The 14,674-nt window shown below is 38.0% G+C and overlaps 1 protein-coding gene and 1 pseudogene across 1 annotated transcript in view; both read right to left on the bottom strand.

Moving 5' to 3' along the window:
* Positions 1-14,674, bottom strand: part of CTNNA1 (catenin alpha 1) — a 219,353-nt gene that overhangs the window by 32,598 nt on the left and 172,081 nt on the right. The gene's annotated exons all lie outside the window — the stretch shown is intronic.
* Positions 5,185-14,673, bottom strand: LOC143665030 (large ribosomal subunit protein uL6 pseudogene; annotated as a pseudogene).

The following is a 14,674-nucleotide window of genomic DNA, read 5'->3' as shown; positions in this document are numbered from 1 at the left end:
GAAACCAGCACTAAGAGATGTTAAGATGTTGCCTAGCACCACAAGACCAGTAAGCAGCAGAGGCAATGTTTAATCTCAGGTCTGGTTAAGCCAAAACCCCCATGCTAGTATTTATTTTGTTTACTCTATTCAGTAAATTAAAATATGGCTATTTCCAGTGTCTGCACTGATGGCATTCTCAGTATAAGGTGAGTATAAGGTGATCAGTGGTATTTCTTAGTAATTCTCAGTAAATTCAACTATACCTTGCACTAACATCAGCCCCCATCTTCAGTGAAACAATTTTAATGAAAGAGTGAATTAAGGAAAAAAGTAATCCTGAAAAGGGAAAAGGTAGGATATTGGTCAGTCTTCACATTTACTCAAAGGACAGAGAAAAAGCAAACAGCCTTTCCACTCCAAATTCTAACCAAAAGCTGGTCTTCCACAGAGGCTTAAGCATAGAATTCATATTATCTAGTGGTCCCCCAAAACTTTTAGGTTTTGGAGTTCATGTATTGGTAATACCCATAAGCCAACTGGCAAAAGCAAATATAAACAGAAATTCCCTCAGAAGTAAGGTGACCTAAGCCCAAGCTTCAAGGTATTTCCACATATAAAATGTCAGGAATGTGAACTCAACAATAAAAACTCAAGACATTCCCAAGGAAATAAACAACCATGGGTAAGCAAAACAACCACTTGCATAATCTGATTCATAAAGACTACAAGATATTCAAATGATCAAAAATGGAATATTAAAAATATTTCTTATGTTAACAAATAAGAGGGTATAGAAATGGAAAAAGAACAACCAAAAATGACTATGTAGACTTGAAAAGTTCTAAATGGAACTTGAAAGAAAAAATAATAGCTTCTAACAGTACCAGAAATTTAAAACAATATTAATTAAACACTGCTGAAAGGGGAATTAGTAACTTGGAAAGTCAAACAAGATTATTCAAGAAAACCAAGAAATTTAAAATGTATAAACTATAAAAAAGGTTCAGAGGGTGGGCCGCGGTGGCTCAGCGGGCAAAGTGCTTGCCTGCTATGCCGGAGGACCTCGGTTCGATTCCCGGCCCCAGCCCATGTAACAAAAACGGAGAAACAGAATACAATAAAACAAGAAAATGTTTAAAAATGTTTCCCTTTCTTCCTTCCTTCCTTCCTTCTATCCTTCCTTCCTTCTCTCTGTCTTTCCTTAAAAAAAAAAAAAAAAAAAGGTTCAGAGACATGTGAGCTACACTGAGGCCTACTCTTCAGCTACTAGAATTTCAGAAGGAAAGAAGAGCAAGAACAGGGGAGAGACAATACTAAAAGAGAGAACAGCTGAAAAATGCTCTCAGACTTGGGAAGATTAAAAAAAATCCAAACAGGGCAAATAAAGTCTACAACCAGGCACAGAGACTATTTTAAAAAAGTAGTCAAAAGGTGAATAAAAATTATCTACAAAGAAAGTACATTAAGATTGACTGCTGACTTCTCAACAGCAACAAGACCAGGAGCAGGGAAATAATACCTTCAAATCACTGAGAGGAAAAATAAATCAACCTTGGAAATTAAGAAAAAAAACGAAAATCAGAAACTCAAGTAAACTTACTCTCAATAGCTCTCCCCTCCCTCTTCTAAAGGAATTCCCCAGAATATACTTCAGGAAGAAAGGAGAAGTGATCCCTGAAGAAGGTTAAATGTGCAAGAAAAAATGGGAAACAATGAAAATGTGATACAGAGTCCGTAATTTAAACAAATGTTGAAAAATGGATAAAAAATAACAATAGTGTCTAACTCATAGGGAAAAAATAAGAGAACCAGAAGAGTGAACAACAATGTTTAAGCAAGTTGGAGAGTGACTGAAGTTAAAGCATTCTAAGATCTTTGTCTTGTTACAGAAGTTGGAAAAGACACTGATTAACTTTAATCTGTGAGTTAACATGTATGCCAAAATATTATTACAGAAAGTGTATGAGTTCCAAAGAAGAAGAGGAAAAAAATAGAAGGAGATAGGGGACTCAATCAATACAAGGGAAAGAGGTTAGAGACAGAGAAAAAGGAATGGAAGAACAGGGATGAAAAGGAGAAAGAGAACAAAATGCAATGGCAAGAATGAATCCAAATGTCAGTAATGATAATGAAATGTGTATGTACTAAATTCTGTAATTAACTGGAAAAAAGCTGCCAAACTGAATAATGACAACTAAATATATGTTCTTTCCAAGACATTTTTAAAGCATGAAGAAACAAAAAGGTTGAAAGTTATTTTTCAAAAGAAGGGAGGAGGAGCATGAAGGGATTGAGAAAGGCTTCTCGACCAAAAGGGGGAAGAGTGAAATGAGACAAAGTGTCATCGGCTGAGAGATTCCAAACAGAGTTGAGGGGTTATCCTGGAGGTTATTCTTACGCATTAAGTAGATATCACCTTGTTATCCAAGATGTAATGGTGAGGCTGGAGGGAACTGCCTGAAAATGTAGAGCTGTGTTCCAGTAGCCATGTTTCTTGAAGATGATTGTATAATGATATAGCTTTCACAGTATGACCGTGTGATTGTGAAAACCTTGTTTGACGCTCCCTTTTATCTACCTTATCAACAGACGAGTAGAACATATGGAATAAAAATAAAAAATAGGGGAAACAAATGTTAAAATAAATTTAGTTTGAAATGTTAGTGATCAATGAAAGGGAGGGGTAAGGGTGTGGTATGTATAATTTTTTTTCGGTTTTCGTTTTATTTTTCTGTTGTCTTTTTATTTCTTTTTCTGAATTGATGTAAATGTTCTAAGAAATGATCATGATGATGAATATGCAACTATGTGATGATATTGTTAATTACTGATTATATATGTAGAACAGAATGATCATATATTAGGAATGTTTGTGTTTCTTCCTTGTAATTTTTTTTAATTAATAAAAAAATTATTAAAAATTAAAAAAAAAAGAAGGGAGGAAGAATCACGACCCTCCCAATGTTGTCACTGGAGACTGGAAGCCATGTGCTAGACAGCCCCTCGCTAGATAAAATAATAGCTGTTTGAATCACAACTTAGTGGCAATCGAAAGTTACAACCTTCCCTTTTTAGAGGGTGGAAACAAGAACAAAAGAAAAAAAAAAACAACCATGTACTATCTATCACTGTATTTATTATAAAAATGTTAAGGATCTTATATAAAAGCCACCATATGAGGAATTCATTTTAGATTTATTAGGATAAGCTCTAGTTTCCATGAAAAAAAAAAGTACATCCTCTGTTCTAAAGACAGAACTGATTTTGTTAGCTTCTTCCAACCCCCTACCGCTACCAGAAAGCAAAGCGCCAAATCTGAACTCCAGCATCACAATTATAATTTGTAATTATCTATTACTCTTTTCCTTGGTCCTGGTTTTCTACACCTACTTTATCATATATGTTTATCACAAATGGAAGGTGTGTGTTCTCCTCCCTTGGAGTAGGGTCAAGGTTGGGCAGGGTGCTTCCTTAAACAGTACTACCAATGATCCAAGAGAAAAAAAAGCTTGATGCCCCTTGAGAACACGGTTCCTCCACCATCTCTCCTTAATCAAACCAAAATACAGCCAAAAACTGCCTATTGGGGATAAAAATAGCATATACAAGCCACTTGTGTCTCTCCCAGGCTATGAGACATCTGAACTTATAGACCCTTGAAAATGTGAGAAAACCAAGCTTAATATTCTTAGACAATTATTCCAGATTCCAAGGTCAGCATTCCCCCAAGGATACCTGATTGCTTTCATGCAAACATCTTACAGTCATAATAAAATTAAAGCTTCATTTAATTTTCTATTTGCAAGGATTTCAGTCTACAGTGCAGGCACTGAGAAAATATCCAACATGTCACAGGTAGAAGTCAGTGGTTCATTCAACTCCTCCTTACAGAGCCTTCTCAAGGCCACTTTATCACATATTATCAGCACACCACAGTATAAAAGTTATAATGCAGATCATTCAATTTGCAGTTAAAATACACATTTCAAACCAATAAAGCCATGCCCTATGAAGTCCTGGATAATGGGAAATACTCTTGGGGGGAAAGGGAGAGGAGGACAGCAGGTAAGGATAATCCAGCTCAAAAGCATTAACAGTTACATTCACTTTTTGGTTCTTAATCCACAAGGCTGTGAAAGAGATAAAATCGTTGTGGCAAATTCATTATAATCAGAGGCACATTTTAACACAATGTCTGAGGCTGAAGGAAAAGGGATACTAAATGATATGTGGTTTTTGTAGGCAAGATGTCATGAATGACATTTTTCCTACTTTACTCTCTCAATTCATGAAATTTAAAGAGGACTCAAAAGAAAGCAAAGTTAAAGGGAAAACTGACAGCTCTTTAGCTATTAAGCTGCTCACAGCCAAAGGAGGTGGGCAAAGAATGAAGCAATTAAAAAAGACACATGGGTGTTGCATTATTGACAAAAAGGCTAATATTTCTGACAGCAAATGACTATTTCACCTCAATACACTTTAAATTGAAGAACAACATAAAGAAATCATTAACTTGGCATGGGAGGAGTCGAGTATAAAAGGTTTTGGCACTATCTTGAATTGAAACACAGCTATGCCACTTTATAAACTAATGAAAGAAAAGCCCTCAGTGCTATAAGTAAATGGTGAAGAGATTTCCTATCAGCTCTTCAATACTGGCCCCTCAGCTCCTGCTCCCCAACTCACTGGATTTTGGTGGCACACAACATCTATGCACCCCTCGCACAAGAAAAAGGGCTTCAATACTCTCATAGACTCTTGACAATGCTCTGCTGATGAGCACAGCACAAGGCACTTGTCAGAAGTCCTAGCTAGGTCTGAAGAAAATAATGGGAAAGAGAGACCGTGTGGCAAAAATCCTGCTATTTGCTTTCAAGTGAAGTCACAGAAGTCATTTAATAAGAGTCCAATAGGCAATCAACATTGTACAACCTCACTGAAAATAACTGTACACACAGAGGGACCTTAGCAGTATGTGGTTCTCCTTCTTGAAAGCAACCTTGCATTTCCATAACATGATATACATAGACCATTAGAGGTTTCTGTTTCTGAGTGGGTGTGCTCCCTAATACTACTCACGAACTATTAATACATTTGAAGCAACTCTACATGACACCCCAAATTAAATCATAACCTTTCTACATTATTCTGTCGTGGGGGGGGTGGGGGGGTAGTTTTTCTATTAAAGCAATACATAAGACTTCCAAAAACCAAGTTAGCAAGAGCCAACACATCTGCTCCGATTTTATTTTGGTCATGTATTAGAGTGCTGCTGAAAGAACAGCTTTTATTCAGTTTCCACTTTAAGTGCTGATAATACAGGCAACTTCTTTTACATATTTTCTCAGCACCATTTGTACTGTACTATATAAAATATACACACAATAAAAAATACATATTTATTTTTTGACTGTCTCTCTCCAGTAGAAGGTAATCTTCATGCAGTAGATTTTTGTTTTATTCACTATTATATTTCTAGTGCCTACAACAGTGCTGGGAACAGAGAAGGAACCCCACAAATATCTGAATAAGAATCTTACAATTTTTCTTCTCCCTCAACTATAGAAAGTTTACTATAGATTTGGAAAACTTTGCTTATTGCTCAAATCAGCCGTCGCTTAACCTTAAAAAGAGTCTGCACATTTTCCCCATGATTTCTGTATTCCTTACATGTACATTATACAGTATGATGTGCTTTCTGATAAACATTACAAATTCTTTAGAACAGGACAAAGCTCACAATATTGATGCTCATTCATTACATAAAGGTCTACTTTTCTTAAAGTACAGTTTTCAGACCATATGAATCAGAACCAATGGGGGTGGGGCCCAGGAATCTGAATGCTAAACACCTGAGTAACTCTAATGTCTGTTAACTTTGAGAACTGGTGGGTTCATTCATCTAATAGTTACCGAGCACCTATTATGTTCTAGGAACTGCTCTAGGTCCCTGTGCTCAGAGAGCTTACATTCTTCTGGAGTATGAGACGGGTGGCAGACAAATAAGAAAATTAAACCCAATAACTTCAGATAGTGTGAAGTGCTATGAAGGATATAAAGCAAGATGACAAGATGAAAGCTGAGTGGTGGAGGGTAAGATGGAAAGGGTGAGGGATCCAGAAAAGCATCTCTAAGGAGGTGATGTCTGGGCAGAAATCTATATGATAAATAGGAACATTCCAGACAAAGGGCCTAACAAGTGCAGAAGACACTGGTGGTGACAAGATTGGGTACAGTCAACAAGGAAGTAGTCAAGCATGATGGGGGAGTCAGTGAGGGACACACACAGGGAGAGGCAGCTAGACAGGTAAAAAGGCGTCTTTGTGGGCCATGGTTTAAGAGTCTGATTTTAGGATTTTATCCCAAGTGTGCTTGGGCAACTTGGAAGGGATGTTCTGAAGAAAAGGAATTACATGATCTGATGTAAAAGGATCATGTTGGCTGCTCTGCAGAAAAGAGACTGGAGGAAGACAAAAGTTCAAATGAAGAAATCAGGTAGCTGTTATAAAAGTCCAGTAAGAGGTGATGGCTTAGACTAAGGAGGTAACCATGGAAATAAAGAAACTAGAATGATAACAGTATATAACATGAAGGTATTATCAGAAGGATTGGTGGATAAGATATGAACATGAGGGGAAAAGAAGAATCAAGGATGATGCCCCCTTGATTTTTGGCTTGAGAAAATGATGGGATGGTGGTTGGGGGGGTGGGGGAATCACAAGGATGTTTAAATTACCACTATATAAAACAGTAAAAATCTAAAAACAACTAATTGACCTAAAAGCCCAATGTAAAAATCTAAAAACAACTAATTGACCTAAAAGCCCAATGTTGGGGACTGGTTAAATAAATGGACCAGTAATTATCCATATGAATGAAATAAATGAGTACTTTTTAACATGGTAGAATGGCCATGATATGGTAAACAGAAAACACACTAAAAAACTATGAGGGGTCCTGTGCCATCAAGAAGGGGGAGTGAGATGCTCCAGGGCTCTGTCATCCCACAGAATCTTTGAACAAACAGCAAAAACTGACAGAAACATCTTTAAAAAGCTCAAAAATATTAGACTGCAGCAACATGGCAAATGCAGAATCAAGAGAAGGGCAACTTACCCATTGTTGGTGGTTCTAACTGTGTGCTGGTTTGAAAGGATACATGTCCCCTAGAAAAGCCATGGTTTAATCTGAATCCCACTTTGTAAAGGCAGAATAATCCCTATTCAATACTGTATGTTTGAAACTGTAATCAGATCATCTCCCTGGAGATGGATTTAATCAAGACTGGTTGTTAAACTGGATTAGGTAACAACATGTCTCCACCCATTTGGGTGGGTCTTGACAATCCAACATGACAAGCAAACTTACTGCCCTCCCCGTCTCTACGTGGGACATGACTCTCAGGGGTGTGGATCTTCCTGGCAACATGGGACAGAAATCCTAGAATGAGGTGAGACTCAGCATCAGGGGATTTAGAAAAACCTCTTGACCAAAAGGGGGAAGAGTGAAAAGAGACAAAGTGTCAAGGGCTGAGAGGTTCCAAACATCTCATGCATTATATAGGTATCACCTTCTTAATTAAGGTGTAATGGAGAGGCTGGAGGGAACTGCCTGAAAATATGGAGCTGTGTTCCAGTACCCATGTTCCTTGAAGATGATTGTATAATGAGGTAGTTTTTGCAATGTGTGTCACTGTGTGACTGTGAAAACCTTTTGTCTGATGCTCCTTTTATCTACCTTATCGACAGATGAGTAAAACATATGGATTAAAAGTAAATGAATAATGGGGGAACATTTGTTAAAATAAATTTGGTAAATTGAAGTGCTGGTGATCAGTGGGAGAGGGGGTAGGGGGTATGGTATGTATGATTTTTTTTCTTTTTTCTTCTTTTTCTGGATTGATGCAAATGTTCCGAGGGGTGATCGTGATGATGAATGTACAGCTATGTGATGATACTGTGGGTTACTGTTTATGTACCAAGAATGGAATGATCATATAGTAAGAATGTTCGTGTTTGTATGTTGTTATGTTTAAAAAAAAAAAGGTAGTTCACAGAGCTCTGCCACTGTGGCTGCTCGAGGCCAGGGACTGTTGTCTATACAACATACAGTGCAGCGCCCCAAAACATGGGGAAACAGATTCCTAGGGAAGAGGGAACACTTGCATCCATGTAAACTGGATAATTCCTAGGGCCACACATACATGCCCAAAGAAAAGATCCAGGCACAGAAAGGGTCAGGAAGCCCCTATGCCTTGAGCAGCTCTCTAAGCTTACTGTATGGGTGATACCTGAAAGAAGTGCACCAGCAACAGGTCAATCTGCAAAGACAGGAAAAGATGTTCGTCTTTTTTTTGGCAATCAAGGAAAGTTCTGTCATATAACACTAACTGGATATCAGCTTAAGGTATGGGTGCCTCAGAGTCCAAATTTCAGCACATTAAAATATCAAAATGTACAGGTTTCAATAAAAGAATACAAAACAATTGCAAAGAAACAGGAAGCAACAGGGTTATAGATTTAGGATGTTAACCTTACACCCCCATAGAACTACAAAGACAGTATCAGAGAATATGCAAACTCAGAGACAGAAATGAGAGAAGAGGCTGAGGCAGAACAGTGAGTTAATGCATAACGGGTGTGGGTTTCTGTCTGGGGAGATGGGAAAGTTTTAGTAATGGAAGCGGGTGAGGGCACTGCAGCACTGTGAATGTGATGAATCCCACTGAACAGTACGCTTGGGAGTATTTGTGCAGAAAAATTTATGTTGTATATGTGTTCCCAACAAAAGAGAGAGGAGAGAGAGGAGATGGGAAAAGAGAGAGAAAGAAGAGGAAGAGAGGGAGAGAGAGAGAAAGGGAGAAAGAGAAAGAAACTGAAGAGACAATGACAATTAAATGTAATACATGATCCTGGACAGGATATAACAAAGGAGGAGAAAAGATTAAAAAAGAATTGATGGGATAATATGAAAAAAAAAAAAAGGAATATAGACTAAAGTTCTTAAACGTGACAACTGAACTTAAGGTAGTTAAATAAGTGAACATCCTTGTTCTTAAGAAGTGTACATAGTTGTATTGAATTTTCCTGGGACATGATGTATACAATCTACACTGAAGTGTTAAGAAAATAGATTGATATATATAGACACACAGATGGATAAACAAATGGATTGACAGATGGATAGATAGTATGATACAGCAAAATATTAAAATTGGTGGATTTGAGTATCGGGTTGGAAGGGGCAGTGGGAGTGTGTTGGAATCCTCTATATGGGGTTTGAAATATATAACTGTTCTATAAATTTGAAAGTATTTAAAAATAAAAAGTTAAAAAAATTACAGCTGTTGTTATAGAAAGATGTTCCTGATGTTCATTTTTTAATGAAAAAAGGACATAGTATGATCTCATTTTACAAAGTTTTTATACACAGCAAAATGTCTGATGAATTTACTCTAAACTTTTGATAATTCTTTGCTCAGTTATGGTTTTTTTAAAAAATCCACACATAGATAAAATAAATGTGTGAATAAACATTTTCTTCCATATGCTTTTCTTTATTTGCTATATATCTTTAAATTAATTTGTATTTCTTAGTGGGTTTTTTTAAGCTTTAAAATGGTAGCATACCAAACTACATTTATATCTTATCTAGATTGGTACTTTTATCTTTTCCCCCCAGGCACCTTGTTGCACAGAGATGCTTTCAGAGGCTCTTGTAATTTCTCTAATAATAAAGAATTTGGGCACATCTTGGCTGGTTAGAGTTTCATGTAACTCTAGATCCCCACTGCAGCAAACACATAGCACCCCCAAAACATTGTGCGAAGGAGCCTGGCTTCATTTCAGTATTGAAAAGCACATTTCTAACAGCCAATAAATCAGACTATATGCCTGAGGGATCAGATGTCAGAGGAGTTCAGTAGCAGCTACCTGATGTACAAGAGCAACCAAGTGCTTATGGGGAAATTTTTAAAAAATTAAATGTAAGCCCAAAATACTTTTGGAGAACATCAATGGCATTAAACATAGAGCAAAGTGAGAAGCAAGCGTCATATTTGAACCAACAATGATAACTTCTCAACCTCAAGTCACAGCCAGTAAAAAGGATGGTCTCCGACAGCCTTGCAAATTTCCTTCACATTTTCTACGTAAGTTTTTATAAAATGAAATTACTAGAGAGCATATTAACCTGCTCTGGGAAGTGAACAGTGAGTTGATATCCACAAAGAAACTGCTAGATCAGACTATGCTTCTGACAGTGACCTCAATTTAAATGAGGTAACCAACCATGGTAGATATTAAAGGTTCCATCCTACGCCTTGTCTTAGACAACTTTTTAAATACCAGATTGGATAAAAGGAGAAAAGACAAGACAGACAGACATACAGGAGGGAGGGAGGGAGGAAGGGATGGACACAAGTTTAGAAGGAGCAGCCATTAATCTTAAGAACAGTGCCAGCAACAAACTTGACAGGAAAGAACACTGGATTGAATCTAAGAAGTTTATACTGGCTAAGTGTCAAAACTGCATGTAGAATCAAACAATTAATCACACCCATATCAACAGGAATGGAAACTGCAGCAAGCCCTGGAAGGATCACCCTCACTGTGAGCTCAGTGGGAATCAGAGTGAGGTAGCTGGGTGAAAGGCTAATGCCATCCAGAGTACACAGCGTCTCCTGCAGGAGGGGTGGTGGCCTTGGCTGCTCTCTCTTGTAAGCCTGCCCCTACAGCAGGCATTCTCAGTGAGGTCTGGCACCTGATTGAGGGCATTCTGAGAAGAGACAGGATGAAGAGCAGGCCTGGAAGGCCTAAAGGAATCACCTAGACCACTACTGTACAAAAGAAATATAATGCAAGCCACATAGGTATCTTGACATTTTTCGGTTGCCACATTAAAAAAGGTAAAATGAAATAGGTGAAATAAATTATAATGATATTTTATTTAACCCCAAATATTATCATTTCAAGATGTAACTGACGTAAAAATTGTGATATGCATTTTTAAACAGAGACATTTATTGCATCTTTAAAATATCACAAATAGGTCTGGCATTTTGCTTCCAGAGCTGGACAACTCTTAGATCTTATTCATCAGCCTGCTGAACTGTTCCTTTTTCAAAGACATATATACTATCTATAAATTTTTTGATATCCTTGTTCTTAACTGTTGTGGCTTGCTGAATCAAACAAACTAGCTAAATATGATGCAAATTCAATGTTACTTCCTTCAAGTATTCATTTTTCTGGGCTTGAGATACTGAACAAGTAACACCTGGCCTCATCTGAACCCTGCAAATATATTTTTCACCTAAGAAATTTTGGACTTTAACCAAAGACCCACTCTCCTGAATCACGACGTTGACAGGGAAGTGAGCATCCACAGACCTCACCTTGTAACAGAAGCCCAGAGTGACCCTCTGAGCACGTTCTGTACATGATGACAGACAGTGCCAACTGAGCCCAGCTCCTTCCTATTTCCGCACCATTTGTCAACCCGAAGCCTCTTCTTTTTCTTCCCAAGTAGACTGAGTTTTACATGGATGTGACTGAAGTCCCTCCTCAGGGCTCGCGTGGAACCCTTCACAATAACGGTGTGTCCCTTCAAGGTGATGTCACATTCCTGTAGACATTTTCTGGAATGTTGACAATTTGGTTGCTGAGAATGGTCTTCATTCTCATAGTAGATGTGGCAAAAAAAAGAACAAACTGCAATATTTTACATTCTCTTTTCATGCTAAGTCTTTGAAATATCAGGTGAATATTTGATACTGATAGCCCCTCTCAATTCAAACTAGGCACATGTATGTGGCAGTAGGTTATGGTTCCATTGGCCAGTGGAATGTGCTGCCTCTGAAGATAGGGAGTCCCCCCAGCTGCAAGCATCCATGCCTAGAAACCTCTATGCATGCCAAACAGAAAGAGATTTACATGCCAGGTTGAGACTAAGATTCTATAAGAAAGAACCATTCACTCTGGTGTGAGGAAACAAATTCCCTGAAGAGAACAGAAAACCTGGCTTTTATAGGGTATAACCTCCAGGAAAAATAAAATTCAAAGAAGGCAAAGAGTATCAGGTGATAAGTGGTAGAGTACTGGGTAAAAGGCCATGAACAGGACCTAGAGAAAGCTGCAGGAAACACCCTTGTCTTTTCCAGACAGCTACCTGAAAACCATGCATTCACCTACTTTGAAGATGGGGAGGAACATCCCCTCAACCATGTCTGACAGTCTCAGGGGCTACAGAATCTAAGCCCCTCCCTGCCTGCAAGAGGCCCATACCACATTAGGTGGACCCAGCTTCTACCTGGCACCCTTACTTCCCCTATACTCACAGGGAAAATGTCAAATGAACCCTAAAATCAAAGTTGACCTATAGAAATTTACTCCATTTAAGAGGGAATTAATGAAAAAGAGAAAGACGTGAAAGATTAACAATCACAGTGAAGCATTCTACTTTGCTGAGAACAAGTTTCTCACTAGTTCGAAGCCTACAATTAAAACACAAAAGTGGTGTGGGGAGAAACCCTGTCATTGAAGAATAAAGTTCTGCCTTGACTCAGGAATTTGAGGTTTCTACATTTTAAAAACTCATTTCCTGTTCATGCACATATGTAATTATATACCTAAGTGTCTCTATTATCATAAATGTAATTTAACTGTTTGCAGAAATGGCAGTACAAAGCCTACGGTTATGCCTCAAATAATGAAAAGCCATGTGTCATTTATATTTATATAATATGTGTGTGGGGTGACGGGGTGGAGGGCACAGAGAGGGGAGAGAGGTGGGAGGGGGGAGAGGGGGGAGAAAGAGGTCAGAACTGAGCTATGATGGAGAGCACCAAACTCTATACTATAAGGGGGACTTGGCTGGTGATGTTCAGATGAAATAAAAAATATAAGCATAGATAAAGATCCTGAAATAAGATCACCAGTGTCACCAGGTTGTTTAGGCCAGTGAGCTCAAGTGGCACAGCCCTCAGTGCTGGAGTACTCAACCTCCCTAGGGTCAGTTTCCTTACCTGACAAATGTTGTGTTAAGTACACACACCTGGCACACAATAGACAGTGGTGCCAGCTCTTTTAGGATGGAGAGACTGGGGATGATGCAGCTGGCCCTCAAGAAAGGCCCTCCAGCTCCAGGACAGACAAGGGTTGCCCTCTGAGGTTCAGCTGATACAACCATCCATTGCTGGTGCCCATAAACCAATGCCATGAGCTCGCAGTGCCCTTGCTTTCCGCCACACAGGCATATTGGGGAGACCCAAACAACCACCAAACTTTCTATAAACAGGCTACTCACAGGAGGTTGGCTCCCTGAAGACAATCTTTACACTTCTAGAGGTTATATCTTATGCTGTCACATGAGTATCGGTGAACAAGACTATGTCTAATGTAGACACAAAATGTAAATCTCCCAGTTTTAATTCCAAATGCCAGAATCATTAACTTGAACTGCAAACTGACCCTATGTATTCTGTACATAATTAATCCAAGTCAGAATAACACTTAATGTCCAAAGAAAACAAGATGTAAAATTAATAATTTAATATGATTATTGATGTTTTCCTTGGAATATTTTTATGGTATTAACCTGGCCTACTGTCACTATAAATCCAAATATACAAGACATATTCTACATAAAGCCTTATTTCCTATTCTTACATAATGACCAACCTACCAAACAGTCTATGGAATATTTTTTCCCAATATCAGATGCTCTACATTAAGATTACAAAATCAAATATATGGGTATTATGCTTCATATGTGTTAAATTTCCAAAATACACTAATAATGAATAAATTAAACAAAAATATAATTTCAGTTCTTAAAATTTAAGAAAAAGCCTAACTTGCCTGAAAATTAAATGACAACTCATTCCTCTTCTTATCACCCTACAAACCAACCATTAATTTGGTTTGCACTAGATTAATGCAAATTGATCTAATCAGCACATGCTAGGGCTCAATTTCTTCACTATTAAAATAAGAAGATTGGGATGACTCTATGTCTCAGGCATAGGGCTAAGCATACATCATCACTTTTAGTCCTCACAATATTCCTTAGGTTGAAATCCTGCACAAACAGGGTTTCATAGTAAATGAGAGCTGGCAGAAGAACCAGAGATCTTGAAGACCAGACAACTGAAATGATTCAGGTTGAGAAAGCAGAAGGAAATAAGAATTTTTAAAGGGGCACAGAGCCTTAAAAAAGAAAAAAAGTGAACAGAGCCTAAGAAACCTGTGGGACAACATTAAGCATACCAACATATGCATTATGGTAGCCCCAGAAGGAGAAAAGAGAAAAGGGGGCAAAAGGGAGAGGTTAAGTAACTTGCCAGGATGCGGGTCCAGGCAGTTTGGTTCCCGAGCTCCAGCTCTTAGCCACCACTTTCTTCTATACTGTCTTTTGAGTTTAGACATGTCATTATCCATCTTTATCTGCACTGACATTAATTGGAGATGTTAAATTTCCAAGATAGGAACTATCTGTATTTAATTATGTACATAATTAATGTAAACTGACAAATACTGTAGTTTTGGATAGATGTTAAATGATAATGAAACACTATCACTTTATACATATCACATATTAGGTGAGCCCCTAAAAAGTTTAGCTAATTAAGTAATATGTGACTAAAAATCACCACACCACCAGGTTATCTGCAATTAATGAAACTGCTAATACA

This window comes from Tamandua tetradactyla, chromosome 20 (assembly GCF_023851605.1).
Source record: "Tamandua tetradactyla isolate mTamTet1 chromosome 20, mTamTet1.pri, whole genome shotgun sequence".
NCBI classification, from domain to species: Eukaryota; Metazoa; Chordata; class Mammalia; order Pilosa; family Myrmecophagidae; genus Tamandua; species Tamandua tetradactyla.
This window is presented reverse-complemented; position numbering and strand designations above follow the sequence as displayed.